Genomic DNA, 26320 nt, shown 5'->3' with positions numbered 1-26320 from the left:
TAACAATATTTGTGACTTCACAGTGGAATTTTTCTACTTTTTCATTTTCTTTGAGATAGGATTAATGTATATCCAGGGTTGTCTGGAAGCAAGATATAGACAGACTCATTTGGAATTTACAGATAGGCCTGCTTCTGCATGTTTAATAAGGTTGTATGTAGTAGACTCATGCACCCACCAGTGGTATAGATAGTGACAGATGCTTTTCAATATTTTAAGGCATAGGAGTTTTAGGTGGGCAGATTACCAGAAAACTTTGAAACTCTCCACTGAAATACCTGCCACTATGTCCTGGATGTGGTCCACTCTACTTCTCTGCTCATCTTCAGGTCCATCCAGAAACCACAGTGTCCTGCTAGCAAGACTCACACCTTTGATTTCTGCTTTGAAGTATCCCTATATCTCCTGGAAGTTTTGCTATTCACTTTCTTCCCAGATATTGGTAGTCAGATATATCTTACGTCCTAAAGGCAAGTGGGGAATGATGTATGTTCACAAAATATCAGGCCAGTCATGGTCTGTAGAAATAGCAAAACCAAGAACTGACAACTAAGCTAGCACTTTACTCCCTGAAGGATTAGAATTCAGCAATCCAATAATAGTGACAAAACATCACACAATGTGCCCCAGCATAGAAACTTGCCACCAATCTTGATCCTCTTCCTAGTTTTCTTTCTTTCTTTCTTTGTTTCTTTGTTTCTTTCTTTCTTTCTTTCTTTCTTTCTTTCTTTCTTTCTTTCTTTCTTCTTTTTTTTTTTTTTTTGGTTTTTTGGATTTGTTTTTTTTTTGTGACAGGCTTTTTCTGTTCCCTGAGACAGAGTTCCCTGGCTGTCCTGGAACTCACCCTGTAGACCAGGCTGGCCTCGAACCCAGAAATCTGCCTTTTTCTGCCTCCCAGAGTGCTGGGATTACAGGCGTGTGCCACCACCACCCAGTTTTCTTAAGGAAATGAGTCTGGGATATTAGAGAAAGTAGACAAAGCCAGAAACCTAATAAGCTTGAATATGTCTTAGACCCTGGTACCCTGGTACCCAGGCACCCACTAGAGATTGTAGGCATCTCCTAACTCACTACTACATTCCTGAATTGGATATTTGCCATATTTTCCACATAAGGACATATGACATGTGATCACATACCACAAAACATAGTTTTCCATGCAAATGAGGTACCTAGTGGCTCTGAGGGTTTACACAATATGATTCCCTTTCTAGCGATTCCATCTTGCAAAAGGTATTTAATCTCTGGCCCACACAGAGAACGTTGCATCCATCTATTTTCCAGGGTAAATCAAAAATGAACAGTTTGTTCAAAAGCCAAATCTTGCCACAGATAGAGTGAATTCACAAAGTGAGCTCTTTCATAATAGTATATCACATGAATCTGGTGACTTCGTGAAAAATAAACTGTTTTACATAGTTTTGCATACTGGAAGATAAGAAGAGTGGATAATTTGTGAAGAAATATATTTTATTCTTCGATGGAATTATGTTATATTTCCACATCTGGAAGTCAGAGAAAGCAAACTCTCTTGGATATATAATTAACAAGTTTTGCTCTTCAGTATATCATTTGAAATGAAGAATTTGTTAAAGGACTGTGTGTTATAAGCAAACAGAAGCTTTCAGAATATAAAAGCCATTGCTCTAAAGTTATAGGTATAATAGTTATGAGTTCCCAATATGAATGCTGTGATACTTCTATGCAGGATGGATATACAAAACTACCAACTTGTTTTGGCAATGTTATTTGCCATCAATGAAATCAACTTGAACCCTTATGTTTTACCAAACACGTCTCTGGGACATGAGATATATAATCTGCCAGATGATGAAAGGAACATTCTGAAGAGTGCATTCTATTGGCTCACAGGTTTGAGCATATTTATCCCTAATTACAATTGTAGAAAAAAGTGGAAATCTGCTGCTACACTTACTGGAATATCATGGAAATCATCTGGAATCATTGGGACATTGTTGGGTCTTTACAAATTTCCTCAGGTGAGTGCACATGATGTGAGTGGTGGGAAGCCAGCTTTCTTTTCTCAGAATTAGCTGTTTGCAAAATGAAAAGGAGAGATTTTGATTAATTGGCATTAAAGAGCAAATACAAAGACAAGTACAGACACAGTCTGTTATTTTTTTTTTTACTTTGATGTAGAGTAAGGAGGGTGAACAGTACACAAGGCAATTTAAAACTTTAATAGTTTTCAATAATTTCTCTGGAAACACTCAGGAGATGAGATGTGACATTAAGAACTATTGAGCACAGTATCAACTTTATAACTTAAATCGGGTTTTTAAGACTAAGACTATTTAAATGGCATTTATTGTTCTCCTTTTTAAAATACTGATTTCCTTTCAGCTTACTGTTGGGCCTTTTGATCACGCAAAGGTTGGCACAAATCAGTTTACATCTCTGTACCAGGTAGCCCCCAAAGACACAGCTCTGTTCTGTGGTATTGCCTCTTTGATGCTTCATTTCAGCTGGACCTGGGTGGGACTGCTCATCACAGATGACCACAAAGGTTCTCAGTTTGCATCAGATTTTAGAATGGAGATGGAAAAGAACAAAGCCTGCATAGCTATTTTGGAAACAGTATCATATGTGGGAGAATCAATATATCATTCGCTAACCTCTGATCAGATGCGTACATTAGAGTCATCAGCAGATGTGATTGTAATTTATGGACCCATTAATTTACTATTAACTGTAATAGTAAATATCCATAGAAAGTACACAATCAATAAAATCTGGGTTATGAGTAAAAAATGGATTAGCCCAAGTATTCGTCCATATACACTGTTACATTTATCCCATGGGGCTCTCACTTTTTCACCCTATCACGGGGAGATTGTTGGTTTCACAAAATTTATGCGGGAATACAATCCTGTTAAGTACCCAGAAGATACTTTTCTTCTTAACTTGTGGATGATTTTTTTCAATTGCTCAAGATTGCCTTCTGCACCTAAAATCATTGAAAACTGTCTGCCCAATGCCTCTTTGGGATTGTTGCCAAGGAGTCTTTTTGACATGGTCATGACTGAAGAGAGTTACAATGTGTACATGCTGTGTATTCAGTGGCCCACAGTCTCCATGAGAAGAATCTCGATCAAATACAATTCAACCACAGGCAAATAGTGATAGGACTCTGTTATCCCCCTGGCAAGTAATGTGCCTTTCTTTGTAGTTTAAATTCACCAACATGACACAGATGCTTTAAAAGCTCTCAAACTAGTAATGCTATATTATTTTTCCATTCAATAACCTATAAGACATAGTGCTTATTTCAGTGCTTAGATATCAATATAGTTCAATATCTATGTATATAATGAATGGAAGATCCTGTAGAAGATTCTGTTCAACAGACTAATTCTTCTTTTTGTAGAAATAGCCGAGATAGCTGGGCATGGTGGCACATGCCTGTAATCCCAGCACTTGGGAGGCAGAAATAGGCAGATTTCTGAGTTCGAGGCCAGCCTGTTGTACAGAGTGAGTTCCAGGACAGCTAGGACTACACAGAGAAACCCTGTCTTGAAATAGAACTAAAAACCCCCAAGCAAACAAAAAAAAGAAATAGCAGAGATATTTGTCTTGATAATTTCTCAGTAGAAAAACCAAGATTTTCATTAATGTGCAGATCCCTGAAGAATCTTCATGTCTTAGAGTTGGGAATACCCAGGGGATGCTCCACCATCTCAGAGAAAGTTGATGGGGGTTGGGTGTTGAGATGGATGAGTCTAAAAAGCGAACTGCAATCAGGATGGAACTGAATAATTACATTGAAAAGCATACAAAACCTATAAAAAAGGAAATGTAGATCCAAATTCTAGAGTAGATTTAGAAAGTAGAATGGGAATTGCCAAGAAAAGGTGATTAGAGGGTAAAGGCAATGAAAATGTTGTTTAAAGGATACCCCACTTTAGATAAATAAGAATAATTTGTTGTTTCACAGCATGACATACAGTTAATTGTGATGGGTAGTCATAGTTGTTAATGTGACTGCATCTGCAATCCAAATCCAAGTGCGAAGCTGCTGGGTCTCCTGGAGTTACCCTGGTTAAGCTGTCTTGAGAGGCATGTCTCAGGCGACTTTGGGGCATTAGGCCAGTGGATCTAGGGAAATTTTGTGTGGCTTTGTATTCATAGGAACAATAAGCACTCTTTAAGTCAGTGAAGCATACTGGACAACTGTGTACCTCTGGGTTTCAGAGAAGTCAACATACATGTAAATCATGGCTACCAATTCATGTTAGGCTATGCTTTCTAGTTTGAAAACTGCCATTGTATTCTATGTTGCTAAGTTTATAAAACATTTGATTGTTTGAAATGCATGTTCTCATTCTTGCAAATAAAACAGAACAAAGAGAAAAAAGAAAAAAGAAAAAAATCCAGGTTTTCACAAAATATATACAAAATTCCTGTATGCCATTAGAATAAGTATGTATTATAAATCAGCCCACTCCTGATTATTCACCAAACTCAAATAACCTCATCTTAAGCATTGAGGCTATGAAAATGTCAGGAAATATAAGGATATACCTAGTTTTTCAAAGAAGTTGAGATCCATTCGCTCCATAGTCCTTGAACATTTGGTAGTACTTGGAAGAGTAATAAGATCGTTTCTTTAAACCATGGCAAAGTAATAGGCTCTTTTGTAGCATTTGATAGATTCTTGGAATTATATTTTATTCTATTAGATAATAGTGATAGAAATGATGTAGTTTCAATCTTTTGAAAAGGGATAAAAAGTTGTGACTTGCTTGCTGTATTATCTTTGATCTAGATATTTCAGGCTCTTCTTGGCCTGGCATATTCTATGCAAACTGACATTTAAGAAAAAAATTATATTTATTTTCTCCTAAGCTTTCTTTTGTTGTGTTCAATCCCATAGATAATTAATTAAAACAGTGTTAACATCATACATTATTGTCAGGAAATAACTCCTTATTCATAATTAAATTATAAATCCATAACTTGAAATTCATCATAAGATTTCTCATATCTTTTAGCTTCACCCTTTTCTGAAGAATATTCAAGTCAAAAACTCTGTTGGTGACCCTGTGGTTCTGGACTGGAAAAGGAAGGCTGATCCAGAGTATGATATTAACAACGTTTGGAACTTTCCATCAGGTCTTTCACTATTGGTGAAAGTGGGTACATTTGTTCCTAGTACTTCCAAGGGGGAACAGCTGATGATATCTGAATACATGATTAACTGGCCCATAGGATTTACAGAGGTGTGTTTCTAAGTAAATCTTATATGCTTCTTGATGTAGTAAATCTTGGTTGTTAATACTTACCCCATCAATACACTCATAACTATTATTATTAAGAGTTTTACTGATTGCTCATTCTTGTGGAAGTGTTTTAAACATTTTTAAATTATCTAATCATTTTGACCTTTAAAGAAAGGTTATCAATTACTACTTTCTGACATCATTGTAACAAAAGAGATATCAGGCTGTTTACATTAACTTCTAGAGTCCAAGGTAAATTTTTTTCAAAATAACATAAATTGAACTTCCCTGAGAAGAGGAATCTTAGTATACATAGTATTTCTGAACTTCCTTCATCAAGGAAAACCTGTCGAGTATTATCATAAAACATGGTAGTATAAGGCACCATTAATATGGGAGATATTTCCCTAATTTATTAAAAAATGGGATTAGAAAAAAATTAGTGAAAAAAACCCCTTACCAATAATAACCACAAATAATGTAAACTATTTTGGTGTAACTCTAACCAAGGAAATCAAAGACATGTATGAAAACAAATTCAAGTCCTTGGAGAAATAAATTGAAGAAGATGTCAGAAGATGGAAACCTCTTTCATCCTCATGGATGAATTTGATTAACCTAGTGAACATTGGAAATTTAGAGTGTTACCTAAATTTTACAAATTTCATAAAGGAATTTATAGATACAGTGTAATTCCTATGAAAATTCTCACACAATTATTTACAGACCTTCAAAGAGCAATTCTCAACTTCATATGGAAAAAGAAAAACCAAGGATAGCTAAATGAACCTGAACAATAAAAGAACTTCTGGAGAAATCACCATCCTTGCCCTCAAAATGTAATACTGAGCAATGGTATAAAACCTTTATGGTTTCCTATAAAATGAAAGTAGTTGATCGGTGGAATGAAATCAGTTCCCTGTACTACATTTACGGAGACTTGATTTTTACAGAAGCCAAAACTTACAATGGATAAAAGAAAGCATCTTCAACAAATGATGTCTCTCCTACTGAATATATACTTGTAGAAGAATGCAAATAGAACAATATTTATCACTCTGAAGACACCCAAGACCAAGTGCATCAAAAACATCAACATAATACCAAGATACACAAAGTCTAATAGAAGAGAAAGTGGGAAATAGCTTTGAACCCATTGGCAGAGAAGACAATTTCCTGGACGCATCATGAAACCATTGATAGCTGAACCTGAAACACTTCCATAAGGCAAAAGACATTATCAATCGGACAAAAATGGCAGCTGATAGACTGTGAAAAGATCTTCATTAACATTACCTTCAGTAGAAGCCTAATATTCTAAATAATAAGTAATTCAAGAAATTAGATTCCTTAATTTGAAAAGCTAATAACAAAATTTTTAAAATGTGGTAAAGAACTAAATAGAGAATTCCCAAAGGGAAGCCTTGAATGTCTTAGAAGCAGTTAAAGAAATGTTCAACAAACATAGTCATCAGGGAAATGGAAGTGAAAATGACCCTGAGAAATCATCTTACACCAATCAAAATGGCTAAGATAAAAAGAAAAGCTCAAGAGATAGCATATGGTAGTAAGGATATAGAGAAAGGGCAGCACTCCTCTGTTTCTGGTGGGACTGCAAACTTCTACAATCACACAGGAAATCAATCTGGCATTTTCTCAGAAAACTGGAAATAGTACTACGTGAAGACGTATACATACTGCTCCTGGGCATATAACCAAAACTGCTCTACCATATCAGAAAGACACTTGCTCTCCTATCTTTATAGCATCCTTATCCATAATAGCCAGAAACTGGAAACAACCCAGATAGGCCTCAATGGAACAATAGATTCAGAAAATGTGGTTCATTCACATAGTGGTCTACTATTCAACTATTAAAACACTCGGCCATTATAAATTTTCAAGGATAATGGATAGAACTAGAAAATATTCTCCCCAATGAGGTAACCCAGACCCAAAAGGCATGCACTGTATTTGCTCACTCTTGAGAGGACATTAGTCATAAAGTACATGATAGCGCTGATTTAATTCACAGACCCAATGAAGCTAAACAAAGCAAGACACTGAAGCGAGCATACTTGAATCTCACTTAGAAGTGGTTTGAATCAGTCATAATGGGTAGAGTGAGGGAGGAACTGGGTGTGAGAGGGAAGGTGGTAGGGAATGGTGGTCTCAGTATCAGGTGTTGGGAGAGTTAGAAGAATGAAAGGCAATCTGTAGCTGCCAGCAGTGGAGGGTATGGGGGAGTCACAAGGAAGTGTCAGAAACATGGCTTTAGGAAGGGTACCAGTTGAAAATTCATGTGACCATAGCTGAGAAAAATAGCAGTGGAGATGTGTAACATGAAGAGGACAAACAACTCCTATAGCCATGCTGGTCCTGCCTTGGGGGGATAAGGACAACAACACAGACACTAAAATTTTGACCCCAAATCTGTCCTATTTAAAAGAAATGCAAGGATGGAAGAGAGATTGATAGAATGGCCAACCAATAATTGGCCCAATTTGAGATCCATCCTGGGGCAATACTCAGTCCCTGAAACAGTTAATGATATTTTTTATGCTTGCAGAAAAAGACCTAGCACAAGTGTCCTCCAAGATGCTTCACCCAACAGTAGACAGACACAGATGAAGAGATCCACAGCCTAACACTGGACAGAGCTAAGGTTCTCTTATGGAAGGATTGAGGCCCAGAATAGTTTAGGAACTGCACAGGAAGACCAAGAGTCTAGTAACCTCAACACTTGGGGGCTCTTACAAAATAATCCACCAATCAAAGGCCATACATGAGATAGACATAGTCTCAACACCCTCAAAATATGTAGTAGATGTACAGCTCAAACTCCATGTTTGTTCCAAAAAGCTCAAGTTGGGGCTGTCCTTAAGCTATCTGTGGGACTCACTCCACAACTTAGCTGCCTTCCTTGGCCAGAGTGGGAGAGTATGAAGCTAATCCTGTAGAGACATGATGTGGCAGAGTGGCAGTAAATCCAGGGGGCCCACACCTTCTCAGCAGAGCAGAGCAGGGCAGGGGGAGGACTGTTAGGGTGTGGACCAGGAGAGGAAATATCCTGTATGTAAACTGAATACAACAATTAGTGAAAAAAATTACCTCACAATGACACATAAAATGGAGTGGTGTCAGGTGGTCCTTAGTTGTTTAAGAATCATGGGTGAGAAACCCAGGATTAGCAGGATAGTAAACAGAAATACTGCACGTTCTCCATTTCTAGTAATTTTCTAGTTTCCTGCTTTAACTCATGTCCTTATTTCCATTGATGAGAAACATGTCTGTCCTCAGTTTGCTTTTGGTATGCTGTTTGATCACAACAGAAACCGGAACTAAGACAACTAGAAAGGCAGTCACAGTCAGTTTTCAGGGGGCCTTTGCTTTTAAGCCTTTTGCAGACACACAACAAACTGAGAGGATGTACTTTAATTTTTAAGTCTCATCTTGGAAAAATGGCAACAAAACCAATGCGAGGAAAGTAGGATTCTCTTCAGAACATCACAGTTGGAGGGTGAAGTTCATCATGGCAGGGAATCAGGACAGCAGTGATTTGAGGAAACTGGGCAGATTCTGTCCACATTCAGGAGGAGGAAATCGACGGCTGTTGCTGACCAAACTTCATTTCCACTTTTCATTCAATAGCCAAGTGGGGTAAAACAGCAAGTTTGTACAATTTTAAATATAATTTTTTAAAAAGATTTATTTATTTATTTATTTATTTATTTATTTATTTATTTATTTATCATATGTAAGTACACTGTAGCTGTTTTCAGACACAACAGATCACATTACAGATGGTTGTAAGCCACCATGTGGTTGCTGGGATTTGATCTCAGGACCTCCTGAAGAGCAGTTGGTGCTCTTAACCACTGAGCCATCTCTCCAGCCCTAAATATAAATTTTAATTAATATACCTTCTATTATAAAATATATACTTGGGCATTGATTAAGAGCTAAGCACTTTGTATCTTGTCTTAAATATTTTTCAGATTCCTCAGTCTATCTGCAGTGAGAGCTGCAGCCCTGGATTCAGGAAAGTTGTCCTGGAGAGAAGGCCTACCTGTTGCTTTGACTGCAGTCCTTGCCCAGACAATGAGATTTCCAATGAGACAGGTGAAGGACAAGTCGATCAGAGGGTTTTACATCTTCTCTATGGCGCAGTGACAAAACTAAGTAATGGAAAAAAATTAGACAAGAGAACTACGTGGCAATTACATTACTTCAGATTCGTAACTAAATCTTTAAGTCTATGCTCTTTCTTTAATTTTTTTGTTGTTTGTTTTATTTGTTTACATTTCAAATATTATCTCCCTTCCTATTTTGCCCTCAGCAAACACCCAATCACATCCCTCCTGCTTCTATGATGATGCCACCCCCACCCACACAACACCTTCCTACTTCAGAGCCCTAGCATTCTCCACCACTGGGTCATCCACCCTCCACAGGACTAAAGGGCTCCCTTCCCACTGATGCCAGATAAGATAATCTTCTGGTGCATATGCAGCTGTGCCCATGGTTCTCTCCATGTGTTCTGTTTGGTTGATACTGTTCTTCCTATGGAGTTGCAACCCCGTCAGCTCCTGCAGGCCTTCATCTAACTCCTCCATTGGGATTCTTGTGCTCAGTCCAATGATTGGCTGTGAGCATCCCCATCTGTATTTCTCAGACTCTGTCAGTAGACACCTGTATCTGGCTCCTCTGAGCAAGCACTTTTATTATTATTAGTTATATTCTTTATTTACATTTCAAATGTCGTCCTCATTCCTGATTTCCCCCTGAAAATCCGCTAACTCATCCCCCTCCCCCTGCTCACCATTCCACGGACTCTCACTTCCCTCTTGGGGTTCCCCTATACTGGGGCATCTAACTTTCTCAGGACCAAGGGCCTCTCCTCCCTTTGATGTCCAACAAGGCCATCCTCTACTTCATATGTATCTAGAGACATGGGACCCTCCATGTGTACTCTATGGTTGATGGTTTAGTCCCTGGGAGCTCTGGGGGAGCTGGGTGGTTCATATTGTTGTTCTTCCTATGGCGCTGCAACCCCTTCAGCTCCTTGGGTCTTTTCTCTAGCTCGTCCATTGTGCTCAGTTCAATGGTTGGCTGAGAACATCCACCTCTATATTTGTCAATCACTGGCAGAGCCTTCCAGGTGACAACTATATCAGGCTCCTATCAGCAAGCACTTGTTGGCATCCACAATAGTGTCCAGGTTTTGTAACTGTATATGAGATGTATCCCTAGGTGGGGCAGTCTCTGGTTTATCTCTCCCTCAGTCTCTGATGGTATTTTCTACTTCCATCCATTTGAATGCAAAACTTAAAGTTGCCATTTCTAATAGCTAAATAGCACTCTATTGTGTATTTGTATGATAAATATCATATCCATTTTTTCATTGAAGGGTATCTGGGTTGTTTCAAGTTCTGGCTATTATAAAAAAAGGCTGATATGATCATATTGGAGCATCTTTTGGATATATGCCCAGGAGGGGTGTAACTGGATCCTCAGGTAGTACTATTTACAATTTTCTGAGAAACTATCAGACTGATTTCAAGAGTGGTTGTACCAGCTTCCATTCCCACCAGCAATAGAAGTGTTTGCCTCTTTCTCCACATCCTTACCAGCATTTGCTGTCACCTGAGAGTTTGATTTTAGTTATTCTAAAGGGTGTGTGGTGGAATCTGAAGGTCATTTTGATTTACATTTCTCTGATGACTAAGAATGTTGAACAATTCACTAGGAGCTTCTAAGCCACTTGAGATTCCTTATTTGGAAAGTCTTTTATTAGCTCTGTATTCCATTTTTAATAGCATTACCTGGTTCTCTGGAGTCTTTATGCTAACGTCTTTGATCCACTTCACTTGAAGTTTTGTGCAGGGTGATAGATATACATCTATTTTCATTCCTCTACATCAGACATCCCATTAGCTCACCACTATTATTTAGATGCTTTCCTTTTTCCCCATTGTATGATTTTGGGTTTTTGTCAGAAATTTAAGAGTCTGTAGGCATGTGGCTTTGAGGATTGATTCCATTGATCAATCTGTTTGTTCCTAGACTAGTATCATGCAGATTTTATTACTATTACTTAAGGTCAAGGATGGGGTTATAATAGAACCTCCAAAAGTTCTATTATATTTCAGGATTCCCTTAGTGATGCTGGTATTTTGTTTTTCCATATAAAGTTAAGATTACTATTTCAAGGTCTGTAAAGAATTGTAATTTTGATGGGAATCGGATTGAATACGTAGATTACTTTTGGTTTGGTAATCATTTACATTATGTTAATTTTGATTTCAAGGGCATGAGAGATTTTTCAATATTCTGATAGCTTTCTCAATGTTTTCTTCAGTGATTTCAAGATAATTTCTTATAGGTTTTCAGTTGCATGGCTAGAATTACATGAAGATATTTATATTATTTATAAATATTGAAAAGTAATCTGTTTCCCTAATTTCTTTCTCAGCTCATTTATCATTTGTGTAAAGAAGGAATATAGCATTTTTAATGTTAATTTTGTATTCAGCTACTTTTTTGTGATTTTAATATTTCTTTAATTATTATTTCTTTTTTCTTTTTTATTAATTTTTAAATTTTATTCGATATATTTTTTATTTACATTTCAAATGATTTCCCCTTTTCTGGTCCCTTACTCCCCGAGTGTTCATCAGTTGTACGTGTTCTCTGGTAGAAATTTTTGGAATTATTTATGTTTATTATCATATCATCTGTAAAAAGCAATACTTTGACTTCTTTCTTTCCAATTTGTAGCCACTTGATCTGTTTTAGTTCTCTGACTGTTCCAGCTACAACTTCAACCTCTGTATTGAATAGATTAGTGAGAGTGGGCAATATTGTCTTGTCCCTGATCTTAGTGAAATTAGCTAAGTTTCTGTCCATTTAATTTGATATTAGCTACTGGCTTTCTATATGTTGTTTGTGTAAAATTTAGATCTTTGACATATATCCCTGATTTTTCAAATACTTTAAAAATGAATTGATGTCACATTTTCTTTATTTTAATTAATTTTTTACACTCCATATTTTATTCACCCCCATCTACTCACCAACTGTTCAACATCTCATACTTCCTTCACACCTTCTGTCTCCACATGGAGGTCCAGACCCCCACCCTGCCTGACCTCTAAACTCACTGAGGTCTCCAGTCTCTTGATGGTTAGGTGCATCATCTCATAACACTGACCCATCAGTCCTCTACTGTATGTGTGCTGGGAGCTGGTATATGCTGCCTGTTTGGTGGTCCAGTGATCGAAGGATCACATAAGTCCAGATTAATTGAGACTGCTGGTCCTCCTACAGGATCGCTCTTCTCCTCAGCTTCTTTCAACCTTCAATAGTTCAACAACAAGGGTCAGCTGCTTCTGTCTATTGGTTGGGTACAAATATCTGCATCTGACTCTTTCTGCTGCTTTTTGGGATTTCCAGTGCTCTGTCAAGCTAGGAGGTTCCTTTTTGTGAATGAATTGGTATCACATTTTCATAATGTTTCTTTCAGCATTTTATGAGATGACCAATATGATTTTTTTCTTCAGTTTTTTTATATGGTGAATCAGGCAGAAGGATTTTCATGTATTGAACCATCTTTGGATCTCAGGGATGAATCCTACTGAGTAATGGTTTATAACATTTTTGATGTGTTCTTGGAATTGGTTTGTGAGTTTTGATTTTTATAGATTTTTTTTTAGTATTTCTGCATCAATATGCATAAGTGAAATAGGTCTGAAATTATCTTTGTTTGTTGAGTCTGTGAAATTTTTGTATCAGTTTGACCGTGGACTCATAAAATGAGTTTGGCAGTGCTCCTGCTTCTATTTGGTGGAGTAATCCATGAAACATTGGTTTTAGCTCTCCTTTAAAAGTCTGGGAGAATTCTGAAATAAAACCCCCTGGCCCTCGGTATTTGTTTTTATTTGATATATTTTTTATTTACATTTCAAATGATTTCCCCTTTTCTGTTCCCCCACTACCCAAAAGTCCCATAAGCTCTCTTCCCTCCCCCTGTTCTCACATACACCCCTTCCCACTTCCCTGTTCTGGTTTTGCCCTATATTGCTACAATGAGTCTTTCCAGAACTAGGGGCCACTTCTACATTCTTCATGCACATCATTTGATGTGTGGATTATGTTAGGGTATTCCAATTTTCTAGGGTATTTTTAATCAAGAGACATTTCATGACTGCTTCCTTTTTTTTTTTTTTTTTTTTTTTTTTTTTTTTTTTTAGGGTTTTAGAGATATTTATATACCTGATCTTGATTTAACTTTAGTAAGTGTGGAATTTGTTTACAAATTCAGCCAGTTCATTATGCTTTTCCAGTTTTGTGGAGTATAAGCTTTGAAGTAAGCTAACACTTTTTTTCTTGTCTGTTTTTTTTTGCCTCCCTTTTCATTTCTGATTTTATTTATTTATATATATTTATTTATGTTTGATCAGATATTTTCTTTACTTACATTTCAAATGTTATCCCCTTTCCTCGTTTCCCCTCTGAAAACGCCCTATTCCATCGCCCCTCCCCCAGCTCACCAACCTACCTACTCATGCTTCCTTGTCCTGGCATTCCCCTATACTGAGGCATCGAATCTTCTCAGGACCAAGGGACTCTCCTCCCTTTGATGTCCAACAAGGCCATCTTCTGCTACATACGAAGCGGGAACCATGGGTTCCTCCATGTGTACTCTTTGGTTGGTGGTTTAGTCCCTGGGAGCTATGGGGGTCTTCTGGTTAGTTCATATTGTTGTTGCTTCTATGGTACTACAAGTTCCTTCAGCTCCTTGGGTCCTTTCTCTAGGTCCTCCATTGGGGAACTTATGATCAGTTCAGTGGTTTTCTGAGATCATCCACCTCTACACTTGTCTGCTACTGGCAGAGCCTCTCAAGAGACAGCTATTTCGGGCTACTGTCAGCAAGTGCTTGTTGGCATCCACAATAGTGATTGTGTTTGGTGGATATATATGGGATTGATATCTCTGTAGGGCATCTCTCTCTGGATGGTCTTTCATTCAGGCTCTGCTCACACTTGGTCTCTTTATCTCCTCCCATGGGCATTTTGTGCCCCCTTCTAAGAAGGACCAAAGTATTCATACTTTGGTGTTCCTTCTTCTTGAGCTTTGTTTGGTCTGGGAATTGTATCTTAGGTATTCTGAGCTTCTAGGCTAATATCCACTTATCAGTGAGCACATACCATGTGTGTTCTTTTGTGATTGGGTTATCTCACTTGGGATGATATCTTCTGCTTCCATTCATTTCCCTAAGACTTTCAAAATTAATAAATTCATTGTTTTTAATAGCTGAATAGTGTATTCTATTGTGTAAATGTACCACATTTTCTGTATCCATCCCAGTGTTGAGGAACATGTAGGTTCTTCCCAGCTTCTGGCTGCTATGAACATAGTGTAGCATGTGTCCTTATTACATGTTGGAGAATTGTCTGGGTATATGCCCAGCAGTGGTAGAGCTGGGTCATCAAGTAATACTATGTCCAAATTTCTGAGGAAACACCAAACTGACTTCAGAGTGGTTGTACCATCTTGCAGTCCCACCAGCAGTGGAGGGGAGGGGTGTTCCTCTTTCTCCACATCCTTGCCAGCACCTGCTGTCACTTGAGTTTTTGATCTTAGCCATTCTGACTGGGGTGAGGCAGAAATTCAGGGTTGTTTTGATTTGCATTTCCCTGATGACTAAGGATGTTGAACATTTCTTTAGGTGTTTCTCAGTAAGAGAAAGAAATTACAAAAATAACATCCTTCACAGTAATCACCAACAATATAAAGTATCTTGGTGTGACTCTAACCAAACAAGTCAAAGATCTGTATGACAAGCTCTTCAAGTCACTGAAGAAAGAAATTGAAGAAGACCTCAGAAGATGGAAAGATCTCCCATGCTTGTGGATTGGCAGGATTAATATAGTAAAAATGACCATCTTGTCAAAAGCAATATACAGATTAAATACTGTCCACATCCAAATTCCAACTCAATTTTTCAGAGTTAGAAAGAACAATTCTCAAATTCATCTGGCATAACAAAAAACCCAGGATAGTAAAAACTATTCTCAAAAATAAAAGAACTTCTGTGGGAATCCAGCATCCTGGACATCAAACTGTACTACAGAGCAACAGTGTTTAAAAAGTGAATGGTAGATCACTGCAATGGAATTGAAGACCCAGAAATGAAACAACACACCTATGGTCACTTGATGTTTGACAAAGTAGCTAAAACCATCCAGTGAGAAAAAGATAGCCGTTTCAGCAAATGGTTATGCTTTAACTGGTGGTCAGCATGCAGAAGAATGCAAATTGATCCATTATTATCTCCTTGTACAAAGCTCAAGTTCAATAGGAACAAGGACCTCCACATAAAACCAGATCCACTGAAACTAATAGAAGAGTAAGTGGGGAAGAGTCTCGACCACATGGGCACAGGGGAACATTTACTGAACAGAGCTCCAATGACTTATGCTCTAAGATAAAGAATTGGCAAATGGGACTTCATAAAATTACAAAGTTTCTGTAAGAGAAAGGACACTGTCAATAGAACAAACACAGTGGCAACCAACAAATTGAGAAAAGATCTTTACAAACCGGGTATCCGGTAGAGGGCTAATATCCAATATTCACAAAGAATTTAAGAAGTTAGATTCCAGAGAACAAAAGAAACCTATTAACAATGGGGTACAGAGCTAAACAAAGAATTCTCAAGTGTGGGTTTTATTTATTTTGATACGATTGCTATGTAGTTAATATGGTGAGGTTTAGTCTATCTTATTGATTTTCTCGATGAACTAGTTCTTGTCTTCATTGATTAATTTTATTCCTTTTGCTCTAACTGATTGATTTCAGCCCTGATTTGATTATTTCCTCTTCTTGCCTCCTCTTCCTGGTGTTTCCTTTTTCTAGAGCTCTCACATTTATGTTTAAATTACTCTTTTGAGAATTTTCAAATTAAATTCTTTATAAAGACACTCAGTGCAATGATCCTTGCTCTTAGCACTATTTTTACTGTTTCCCAAAAATTTGGGTTTGCTGTGCTTTGTTTTTATTGAAATCTAAAAATTTCTTTATTTCTCCCCTAATCCAGAGATCACTGAGTAATGAGTTCTTCAGTTTTCATGAGTGTTCAAGTTTCATGGTATTTCTGTTGTTGAAGTCCAAATTTCCTCCAAGGTTCTCTCATAACAGAAAAGATGATGTTTCAATTTTCTTGTATCCATGAAGGATGCTTTGTGACTGATTATCTGGTAAATATTGGGGGGACGAATCCATTAGGTGCTGAGAAGACTGTATATTCTTTTGTGTTTGTGTGAAATATTCTCTAGATGCCTTTTAAGTTCATTTGATTCATAATGTCTGTAAGTTTTGTTATTTCTCTGTTTAGTTTCTGATTAATAACATGTCAATTGGTGAAAACAGGGTGTTGAAATTAAGCACTAGTAATGTTCAGAGTTTGACATGTGATTCAAGCTTTATCAATGTTTCATTTACAAATGTTCATGCCTTTGAACTGCAGGCATGCATGTTGAGAATTGAAATACCATCTTAGTAGATTTTTCCTTTGCTGAGTATGAATTATCCATTCCCATCTGCTTTTATTAATTTTAGTTGGAAGTTTATTTTAATAAGTATAAGAATGATTATTTCAGCTTACTTCTAGGGCTTTTTGTCCTGGAAATTTTTTTCAGAACTTACTCTATGGTAATGTCTATTGGTATTGCTGAGATGTTTGTTTTATACAGCAAAATGAAAGCATCTTATTCAGGGTTTCTATTCCTGCACAAACATCATGACCACGAAGGAAGTTGGGGAGGAAAGGGTTTATTCAGCTTACACATCCACACTGCTGTTCATCACTAAAGGAAGTTAGGACTGGAACTCAAGCAGGTCAGGAAGCAGGAGCTGATGCAGAGGCCATGGAGGGATGTTACTTTTGGGCTAGCATCCCTGGCTTTCTCGGCCTGATTTCTTATGGAAAGCAAGACTACCAGCCCACGGATGGCAACACTGACAAGGGGCCCTTCCCAGTAATCACTAATTGAGAAAATGCCCCACAGCTGGATCTCATGGAGCCATTTTCTCAAATGAAGCACCTGTCTCTGTGGTAAGTCCAACCTGTTTCAGGTTGACACACAAAACCAGACCGTACAGATAGTTCCTGTTTTTGTACTTGTTCTGTTATTCTGTGTCATTTATTGAGAAATTGAATCCATAGATGGTGAGAAATATTAATGGTCAGTGTTTGTTTATCCCTATTATTTGATGTTGGTGTTGTGTGTATATGGGTTTGTGTATGTTTAAATTGATTTTCCTTGTATGGAATTACCTATTTCTTGTGTTTTCTTCAAATTAGCTATCATCTTTCTGTTGGAGTTTTCCTTCTAGCACTTTGTTGTAGGAATGGATTTTTGGATAGATATTGTTTAAATCCAGACTTGTCTTGAATTTTGGTTGTTTACTCCATCTATTGTGATTGACAGTTTTGCTGGCTATAGGACTCTAGGTTGGCATGTGTGATTTTTTCATAGGTTTTAAGATATCTGTCCAGGCCCTTCAGTTTTTAGAGAATCTATTGAAAAGGCACAATTCTAACAGGTCTGCCATGGAATGATACCTGGTCTTTTCCCTCAGTGCTTAGTCTTTCTTAGTCCTCTACATTCTGCATTTTCATTATTTTGTTGAGAGAGGACTTTTCTGGCCCACTCTATTTTGTGTTTCACAAACATCTTTTATGTTTATAGGTATTTCTCTCTTTACATTGTGATTTATTCTAATATAATTTTGTTGAAAATACTTTCTCACCCTGGGATCTAGGACTCTTTACCTTCTACTATTCTGATCATTCTAAGGTTACTTGTTTTCTTTGTATTCCAGATTTCTTGGCTGTTTTGTTTCTGGGATATTTTAGCGTTAACATTTTCTTTTACTGATGTGCCAGTTTCTATTTTTGTATGCCTGAGATTCTCTCCTACATCCTTTTATCTTATTGGTGATACTTGCATTTGTTGTTCTGTAAGCTTCTTTAGGGTTTCCATCTGCTGTTTACCCTCAGTTTGGATTTTCATTCTGGCTTCTATTTCCACTTTCATTTCCTGAACAGCTTTACTTACTTCCCTGCTTAACTGTAGTTTCTGCTATTACTTTAAGAGATTTATTTGTTTCCTCTGTAAAGTCCTATATTTGTCTGATTGTGTTTTCCTTTTCTTTTTTAAGCATTTTATTCTTTCCTCTTTAACGGCCTCTTTCATCTTCATAAGACTGGATTTAAGGGCACCGTGGTTCAGTTGTGTTAAGATTTGCAGGGCTTGCTGTTGTCGAGTAAGTTTGCCCTGTTGGTGTCATAATATTATTGAATTTTGTGTTTGAGTTTGTTTCATGCCTTTAGCCATCTAGATGTTTTTTTTTTAAATAATAAAACAATAAATAAAACAATAAATAATTCGACAACATAAGGAGGTCAAAGGGATACAAATTGGAAAGGAAGAAGTTAAACTATCATTATTTGCAGATGACATGATAGTCTACCTAAGTGACCCAAAAAACTCCACTAGAGAACTGCTACAGCCATCTAGATGTTTTAGTCACTGCATGTTCCTGTTGTGATATATATTGGGATGATGGCTAACCACCGTGATCTTGGTGTGACAGGCCCCTGGTGTATATTTTTGGGCTATATGGTTCTGGAATAGCAGGTCTTAAAAAGATGGCAAGAGACTTGGCAGAAAATTTTATATCTGGCAGGGACGATCTCCTCAGAGCCATGCCTAACAAAGTTCGTTGTGCAGGGATGATTAGAGAAGGAAATAAATCTAAATGTTTTGGTTCTGGATCAACAGGCTTGATGAATCTGGGTAGAGAGGTAGTGGGAGAATAGAAGTCTGGTGCAGATTTCCAGATAATTATATTTCCTCATCTATTAATTTCCATTATTTGACTGTAAAATATTTTATATAAGGTATTTCTCTGCTACATATAGACTACCTAATTGCCTGTTAATTCGGTTATAGTTCCTGTATGCAGATTGAAGACATATAAATTCCACTTAAGAATTTAATGTGGTTGTAGAAGGACCACTTCAACTGTCTCCCCAAAATGCTTCCTTTATTACAGACTGAAGTTCAGACACTTTAGAGATATGTACACTTGGAGGGATAGAATAGAATAAAGGTTTAGACCTACATCACAGTATCAGATTGTATTGATTAAAAATACAGCTACATATATGTTGAACACTCAAAAGTTAAAGAAATTCCTGATCAAAGGAATTTGAATGCAGGGAAATATAATAAACATATATTTCAAGACAAACAATAAGCCTTATACAAAATAAATTTTGTCTTATATATCAGTTGCCATAAATTAATGAATATTGTTTATAAGATACAATATTAAAAGCTAGCATAACACAGCAACAAAAAAAATGTAACAACAGAGCAGAACAGATTTATGTAAAAGTGTTACATTAGCATGAATAGTCACATTGAGAAAATGTTAACTATTTGACAGGAGAGTTTAAGAAAGCATAAGAAAGATACACAAATGCAGAACTGAGTGTAAAAAGAAGTAAATGTAGTCTTTGTGTATCTTTTAAGGAAAAGTGAAACTAAAATAGTTTTTGAAATGAAGCCTTTACAAAAATACGGAAAGTTATTTGTGACAAGAAATATGTGATTAAATAATATTAGGAGCATTTATTTTTCTCCTCTGAGTTTTATTCACAAAGATTTAGTTCTTAAAATCTATTCTGTAGGAACAAAGAAAACATAAATTTAACTATTAAGTAGCTGTTTTCCTGAAAATCTTTCAAAAAGTTTCCCAAAACAGTAAACTAATAGCCACGAAATTATCTCAATATGAAAAGGAACTTACATCCCCTACTCTACCCTTAATTTCATCACAGAACCCAGTAGTAGTTAAAAGAGAAAAGGCCTACTAACTTTTCTCAAACATCCATATATTCACTATAATACCTGTGAGAACTTCCTTCCATCAAAAATGAAAGGGCCTGGGGAAAGATAAGGAATGCTTTGAAGACATATTTAGTAGTTTCCAACCAAGATCACATGAGAAGAAAACATTTTCAAACTGAAAGAAATTTATAAATAAAAATGAATTTGTGTCATACATCCCAGACTAAAAAATCCTTGTACATAAGAAATTCAATGAAAAATGTCTATTTCAAAATTGAATTCACATCTTCTATTGGAAATTTAGAAATATTTTTGAGAACTGGCATAAAAATTGAATTAGTTAATGCCATGTAATTTGGCATTTTCTAGTTTGAAAATATATGCTTCAACTGTATTACAAAATATAAATAAAAGAGAGGTAAATCATGGTATGCACTCACTAATAAGTGGTTATTGACCTGGAAAACTGGAATACCCAAAACATAATCCACACATCAAATGAGGTACAAGAAGAAAGGAGGAGTGGCCCCTGGTTCTGGAAAGACTCAGTGAAACAGTATTCAGCAAAACCAGAACGGGGAAGTGGGAAGGGGTGGGTGGGAGGACAGGGGAAGAGAAGGGGGCTTACAGGATTTTTGGTGAGTGGGGGCTAGAAAAGGGGAAATCATTTGAAATGTAAATAAATTATATCGAATAAAAAATAAAAAAATGAATTTGTGTCATATATCCCAGACTAAAAAATCATTTTACGTAAGAAATTCAATGAAAAAATGTCTATTTCAAATTTCAATTCGCATCTTCTATTGGAAATTTAGAAATATTTTTTGAGAACTGGCATAAAAATTGAATTAGTTATGCAACGTAATTTGGTATTTTCTAGTTTGAAAATATATGCTTCAACTGTATTACAAAATATAAATAAAAGTGAGGTAAAAAGCAAAAAATAAGAATACTTCAATATACAACTAAAATAAATAGGCTCTAAGTATGAGATTTTATGGGTGTTTTCATTGTCAATTTGACACAATCAAGATTTATGTAATAAAAGAAAAACCACAATTGAAAATCCTTTGAAGGGCTGGACAGTAGCAAAGAGTTTTGTACATCCGCATGTTTAGTGGTTGCTGTGGGCAGCGCTGCCTCACTGGGTTCGTGCAGCTCTGAGGAGGGGATCACAAGCTACATAACAAAGCAGGTCAGGGAAAATAGTAGAGGCAGGGCAGGCAGCACCACACCCCAGTGGACTCACCTTCAGTTCTTACCTCCTTATCCTCCCTTCAGTTCCTGCATGGTTTCCTCAGTGATATATTTATAATGTATAATGTGAAAAATACCCTTTTCTCCAGAAAAGGATACTCTTCATGGGGTTTTTGGAAAGAAGTATAAACCTTAACCTGTGTGATTATTCACTTTAGAATACTCATATCTCTATACCAAAAGTGAAAAGGGAACATGGTTGTAATAACAATCCAATGAGTTTGAAGCATAAAATGTATTAGGATAAAGGGAAACTTGACCATGCATTCATGATTAACTTCATTTCCACCAGGTATGGATCAGTGTGTGCAGTGTCCAGAAACTCATTATACAAATGCAGAGAAGACACACTGCCTGGAGAAAACTGTCACCTTTCTGGCCTATGATGATCCCTTGGGGAAGGGACTCACACCCGTGTCCCTTGGATTTTCTACTCTCACAGCTCTTACTATTGGAGTCTTTGTAAACCACAGAGACACTCCAGTAGTCAAGGCCAATAACAGATCTCTCAGCTACAACCTGCTCATCACTCTGACCCTCTGTTTCCTCTGTCCATTGCTCTTCCTTGGTATTCCAAACACAGCCACATGTATCCTGCAACAGAACGTGTTTGGACTTCTGTTCACTGTGACTCTATCCACTGTGTTGGCCAAAACCATCACTGTAGTTATGGCCTTCAAGATTACAGCTCCAGGAAGAAAGATCAGATGGTTGCAGATATCACAGGTCCCTAAGTGTGTCATTCCAGCTTGCACTCTGATACAAGTACTTCTCTCTGGCATATGGCTGGGAACATCCCCTCCATTTATTGACATGGATATTCACTTTGAACAGGGACACATCATCATTCTTTGCAACAAGGGCTCAGCTGTTGCCTTCCACTGTGCTCTGGCCTACCTGGGAGTCATGGCCTTGGGTAGTTACCTCATGGCTTTCTTGTCCAGGAACCTTCCTGACACATTTAATGAATCCAAGTCCATGGCTTTCAGCATGCTTGTGTTCTGCAGTGTATGGGTCACATTCCTCCCTGTCTACCACAGCACCACTGGGAAGGTCAGGGTAGCTATGGAAATGTTCTCTATCCTGGCTTCCAGTGCAAGCATTCTAATTGTAATCTTTGTCCCTAAGTGTTACATTGTTTTGTTTAGGCCAGAATTAAACACACTTCCTCGTAACAGGGATGAAAGACACCACAGGGGCAAATATTTACTTAAAATAGTTCACATGATTCTTCATCTAAACTGAATTTTACTGGATCTCTACCGTTCTGACCATCACATATTAGGTCACATATTTTTCCTGTGGTGGATTTGTGGGTATGGCTTCTTCTCACCAGATATTATATTCTGAGCTTAATTCCCTGGAACTCCATGATGAAGTAAGGAATCAATTTTCTGAAGTTGGACTAGTGAATTTCCAGTCCCCAAAATAAGTAAACATTTGTAATATAACTTTAGAAAACCCCTTTGAAAACAATCATAACATTGAGATATGATTGCATGAGCTCTTATTGTTTCCACTGACTTAAATTATTAATTTTTCCTATTGAAATCTCTCACATTTTGCAGTAATGACACTCTATTCACCAAATCATGTGATGGTCCTGGGGCTTTTTCTCTAAATTCTTATTTCTAAATCATATTAATTACTTCAACCAGTGTTGTTTTTTCCTTTAAGGACCTTTTCATTTCTCCCAGTGGTGTCTATGCAAAGTCTTTCTGGTGGCATTGATTTCTAACAGTTTCAGATATCATGAATTTCACACAGTTTGACTGCCACATAAAACTTCATACCACAACATTCCTCACAAATTTTCACATTTTCAAATATTTCAGTACTGTTCTTATTTCAACTGATGTCCTGAAACAGCAATCAGCAGAAACCATGGCATAGCTAAATGTGACCCATCTTGATGTCCGTCCTGCTAAATAAGCAATTAGTTCTCTGAGTATGAGGTCAGCATCTTGTGGGCGAATCCCTGACACTACTTCACATTATGTACAATGTGTAACATGATTATATTGACCAATAAAATTCTTGTTCTTCTAGAACCATAAGTTAATTGTGACATCACTCTAACCATTATTCTCTATCTTCTTATCCAAAATTATGAAAAGTGTTCTTTAAACTCTTCCCACCACATTTTGAAAATTTTGTGTATCTCAAAATCTAAAATTATTTTTGACACCATAACAGTGGATTAAATCCTGAGTCTTTGCAAACAAACAATGTGCTCTAAAAATTATGCACAATTTTTAGCACCTAGAATTCTTTACTTTTAAAATCTATTCAAAATGTGGGCATGTAACCCACATTTTTCAGACTAAGTTAGCAGACCACTTGCCCAAATCTCACAAAGGTAATGGTTTGCTCCTAACATGAATTAAAATTGGCTTGACCATCTTAAATCTGTGGTTTACAATCCCTATAACTCTGTGACCTTTCAATAGTGTGCCTAAGCATGTGGTTATATTTCTTAGTTTTCCATTCTATTTCATTCATCAACCTCTCTGTGATACACCAATACTATGCAGCTTTTATCACTATTGATCTGTAGTATAGTTTTAGATCATGGGTAGTGATTGCCCCACACATTCTTTTATTGTTAAGAATTGTTTTTGCTATCTTGGCAGGTTTGTTTTTCCATATGAAATTTAGAATTGCTATTTCCATGTCTTTGATGAATTTTGTTTGAATTTTGATGTGGATTGAAATGAACCTTTACAATACTTTTGGTAGGCTGGCCATTTTTACTATGTTTAAACTATCAGTCCATGAGCATGGGGGATGACTCCATTTTCTGAGGTCTTTTTAGATTTCCTTCATGAAAGACTAGAAGTTCTGGACATACAGATCTTTCACTCGTTTGGTTAGAGTTACACTAAGATATTTTATATAATTTGTGACTATTGTGATGGGCATTATTTTGATTATATCTTTCTCGGCACATTGATCATTTTCTAAAGGAAGGATACTGATTTTTGGAGTTAATTTTGTATCTGGACACTTTGGTAAAGTTGGTTATGAGTTGTAGTAGTTCTCAGGTAGAATTTTTGGGGATGCTTACATATACTATCATATCATCTGCAAATAGTGATAGCTTGAATTCTTGCCAATTTGTATCCCTTTGTTTTCCTTTTGTTGTTGTAGTTCTCAGGCTAGACCTTCAATTACTATATTAAATAGATATGGGAAGAGTTGGCATCATTGTCACTTTCCTGATTATGTTGGGATTGCTTCAAGATTCTCTCCATTAATTTGATATTGGCTGTTGGTTTGCAATATGTTACATTTATTTTGTTTAGATATGTGCCTTGAATTCCAGTTCTCTACATTATTTTTTATAATATCTTTTTTTATTCGATATATTTTTATTTACATTTCAAATGATTTCCCCTTTCCTAGCCCCCCACTCCCAGAAAGTCCTGTAAGCCCCCTTCTCTCCCCCTGTCCTCCCACCCACCCCTTCCCACTTCCCTGTTCTGGTTTTGCTGAATACTGCTTGACTGAGTCTTTCCAGAACAAGGGCCACTCTTCCATTCTTCTTGTACCTCATTTGATGTGTAGATTATGTTTTGGGTATTCCAGGTTTCTAGGTTACTATCCACTTATTAGTGAGTGCATACCATGATTCACCATTTGAGTCTGGGTTACCTCACTTAGTATGATGTTATTCAGCTCCATCCATTTGCCTAAGAATTTCATGAATTCATTGTTTCTAATGGCTGAATAGTACTCCATTGTGTAGATATACCACATTTTTTGCATCCACTATTCTGTTGAGGGATACCTGGGTTCTTTCCAGCATCTGGCAATTATACATAGGGCTGCTATGAACATAGTAGAGCATGTATCCTTATTACATGGTGGGGAATCCCCTGTGTATATGCCCAGGAGTGGTATAGCAGGATCTTCTGGAAGTGAGGTGCCCAGTTTTCAGAGGAACTGCCAGACTGATTTACAGAGTGGTTGTACCAATTTGCAACCCCACCAGCAGTGGAGGAGTGTTCCTCTTTCTCCACACCCTCTCCAACACCTGCTGTCTCCTGAATTTTTAATCTTAGCCATTCTGACTGGTGTAAGATGAAATCTGAGGGTTGTTTTGATTTGCATTTCCCTAATGACTAATGAAGTTGAGCATTTTTTAAGATGCTTCTCCGCCATCCGAAGTTCTTCAGGTGAGAATTCTTTGTTTACCTCTGTACCCCATTTTTTAATAGGGTTGTTCGGTTTTCTGGAGTCTAACTTCTTGAGTTCTTTATATATATTGGATATTAGCCCTCTATCTGATGTAGGATTGGTGAAGATCTTTTCCCAATTTGTTGGTTGCTGATCTGTCCTCTTGATGGTGTCCTTTGCCTTACAGAAACTCTGTAACCTTATGAGGTCCCATTTGTCAATTCTTGCTCTTAGAGCATACGCTATTGGTGTTCTGTTCAGAAACTTTCTCCCTGTACCGATGTCCTCAAGGGTCTTCCCCAGTTTCTTTTCTATTAGCTTCAGAGTGTCTGGCTTTATGTGGAGGTCCTTGATCCATTTGGATTTGAGCTTAGTACAAGGAGACAAGGGTGAATCAAATCGCATTCTTCTGCATGCTGACCTCCAGTTGAACCAGCACCATTGTTGAAAAGGCTATCTTTTTTCCATTGGATGTTTTCGGCCTCTTTGTCGAGGATCAAGTGGCCATAGGTGTGTGGGTTCATTTCTGGATCTTCAATCCTGTTCCATTGATCCAACTATATTGATTCTACTGATCCATGGGCATGGGAGGTTTTCCCATTTTTGAGGTCTTCTTCCATTTCCTTCTTCAGAATCTTGAAGTTCGTGTCATACAGATCTTTCACATGTTTGGTAAGAGTCACCCCAAGATACTTTATACTGTTTGAGGCTATTGTGAA

General features: G+C 37.1%; 1 pseudogene; it reads left to right on the top strand.

The window, feature by feature from the left end:
- Positions 1-1721: 1721 nt before the first annotated feature.
- Positions 1722-22667, top strand: LOC127670642 (vomeronasal type-2 receptor 116-like; annotated as a pseudogene).
- Positions 22668-26320: the final 3653 nt, after the last annotated feature.

Source organism: Apodemus sylvaticus, chromosome 20 (assembly GCF_947179515.1).
Source record: "Apodemus sylvaticus chromosome 20, mApoSyl1.1, whole genome shotgun sequence".
Classification (NCBI taxonomy): domain Eukaryota; kingdom Metazoa; phylum Chordata; class Mammalia; order Rodentia; family Muridae; genus Apodemus; species Apodemus sylvaticus.
The sequence above is the reverse complement of the archived record's forward strand: the minus strand, read 5'-3'. Positions and strand labels throughout refer to the sequence as shown.